The sequence below is a fragment of the Melampsora larici-populina genome (genome assembly GCF_000204055.1).
Source record: "Melampsora larici-populina 98AG31 unplaced genomic scaffold MELLAscaffold_3, whole genome shotgun sequence".
Taxonomy (NCBI): domain Eukaryota; kingdom Fungi; phylum Basidiomycota; class Pucciniomycetes; order Pucciniales; family Melampsoraceae; genus Melampsora; species Melampsora laricis-populina.
The window spans coordinates 470,888-473,506 of record NW_006768767.1 but is presented as its reverse complement, the minus strand read 5'-3'; positions in this window follow the sequence as shown (position 1 = coordinate 473,506).

The window sequence follows — 2,619 nt, the reverse complement described above, 5'->3', positions numbered from 1 at the left end:
TGTGTCACACATTCACACAACTCATGTACAAGCAAACACATGAGGATACAAATCACAACTCACTTAGAATATCCAATACATCTACAGTACGAGGCTGTAGATGGCAATTGCATGAGGGCTTCCAATCTTTGAGTGCAAGGTTTGGATCGGCCCAATCCTTGGTCTTAAACTTGCAGCTGAGAAAAACTGGGAACATCGAATCGTGTTTCAACTTCCACTGCTCCTCTTCTCGTTGCCGCCTTCCCTCGTCGAATCCTACATTTATGTTCTGTGAATATGCATGTAAATCAGGATGATGGTCGTGAATGATGTCATTCATTTCAAATTCCGGCCGTGGAGGTGACCCTGGTGACGGTGGCATATTCAGAACTGGCGGTTCCTGTGCGTCCCCAGCAAGGGCGTCCATGAGTGCGCCCGATCTAGCTTCAGCTCGGGCACGAGTGCGACACCTCCATTCCAGGCATCTAGCATCCAAATCGGTGGTAGGTCGGCGATTGAGGTTTTTTTTTCGATGATTCCTACTCTTCTTCTTGTTGGTAGCCATCGTGATTTAGGTTTGGAACATGCGGGGATGTGGAGATCTGTTTTGGAAGCTTGCAGATACGAAGATTTTGGAAATTGGGTATGATTGAGAATTTCAAGAAGCAAGTCGTTTGTGGGGGAAGTACTTACATAAAATAAGTTGCGTATTTGAAATACATGTACAAACTAGGTTTTGCAAACACATTTAAGGAAACCTAGTTTACCTTCTATTTGAATTCCAATACACACAAACTGTTTGGCTAATATACAGGGGGGCTTTTAAGTTATAGATGTTGATTGAACACATACATACAGGGGTACTGGATAGACTCCGACATATGTGATGGTATGGTCCATCCGTCACATTCACAAATTATTCCTTTTCCCCAGACTTTACCCACCTACAAACTTTCAGCCATCTTTTTCATGATGTAGGTTATGATGTAGGTTCACAATTACATGTCATGGGGGTCTTTGTAAAACATTCAATACTCCACACTGTTACACATAAATAGTGTATAGGTAACCTTCAGGTGAATATGAATGCACCACCGGGGAAATCAGGGGTGTTGATGACCCCTAGACAACACTCCAACCATGTCTGATAAGGAATTTAATAGGTTTTTTCACATAACTTTTTTGTGTGTAACCTTCTGGTGAAAGTGAATGAATTTAAAAGGTTTTTTTACACATAACTTTTTTGTATGTAGACTTTTGGTGAATGTGATTGCGCCATTGGATTCAGAGGCCTTTATTACCCCCTAGACAACATCCCAACCTTGTCTAGTAGTGGTGTGGAAGACAGTCAAGTGTTTGATTGTCATTTGGTACACTGGATGACTCATACGTGATTTCAGGATGTTTTTTTACACATAACTTTTTTGTGTGTAAACTTTTGGTGGAGGTGATTGGACCATTGGTTTCAGAGGCCTTTATTACCCCCTAGACAACATCCCAACCTTGTCTAGTAGTTGTGTGGAAGACAGTCAAGTGTTTGACTGTTATTTGGTACAGTGGTTGACTGATACGTGATTTCACACTACACCAAATGTAATCTTTACCCGGCGGTAAAGAAAACTACTGACATAGAAAAGTCCTGAGGCAACAGGAAGAGAGCTAAAAATCTGAAAAAATATGCACCTTGTTCCTAGATGTTGGGGCGTCATGATGAGTATTGTTTTGTATTTTACATGCAGATATTGGTTTATGTACTAACAATAAAGGCTGAGAATCATCAAAAACTCACCTGTAACAATACCTGAAATTTGGCTCTTGAGTATGAAGACAGGATTTTGTAATCTACAAACATCAATAACTTTTGCAGTTCTGCTCCAAATAACTCGATTTTTGGTTCATTCAAAAGCTGGACTATTCTCCTTCACACTTCTTAATGTTAGTAAGGTGCCATCCTAGTTCAGTTTAAACAGCTCTACATATAGTTCAAACACGTTCTCGCATGAGATTGACTCTGTATGGATCTATTTTTAGACCAGCTACAGATGTGATGTCTCACACTACCCAGAATGTAATCTTTACCAGGCGGCTGCGATTATGTCTACTTTCTCTGCTCAAGAAGACTTCGCTTTGCCTCCTGTACCTCCCGCCATCACTTCCTTTCTATTGGCTGCTGTCCAAAAGAAATGGGATAAGGTCCTGAACTTATTAGATAGTGGTGCCTCAGTCACCATGTTTAGAGATCAATCTGCTTTCAAGACCTATTCTGAATGCTCGGAAGATGTTTATCTAGCCGATGGTAATTCTATTCAAGCTGTAGGAAAAGGGACTGTTATTGTAAAAGGAATTGACAATGTCGAACTCTCGTTTACAAATGTTTTACACATTCCTTCCTTATCCAGCAATCTGATTAGTCTTTCTCAACTATTTTCTAAAGGATTCGAACTCATGAATTCTGGAAGAGATGCTTTTGAAATCAAGAAGGCCAAACAATCAGTTCTTAGCGGCGTCATCTCTAATGGCATTTTTGTCTTGAATCTCTCTCATGGCAAGTCTCTCGCTCTATCTAGTACGAAGTCCATCTTGACTGACGAAGCAACACTTTTGCACAGACGCCTAGGTCATCTAAATCATAGATACATG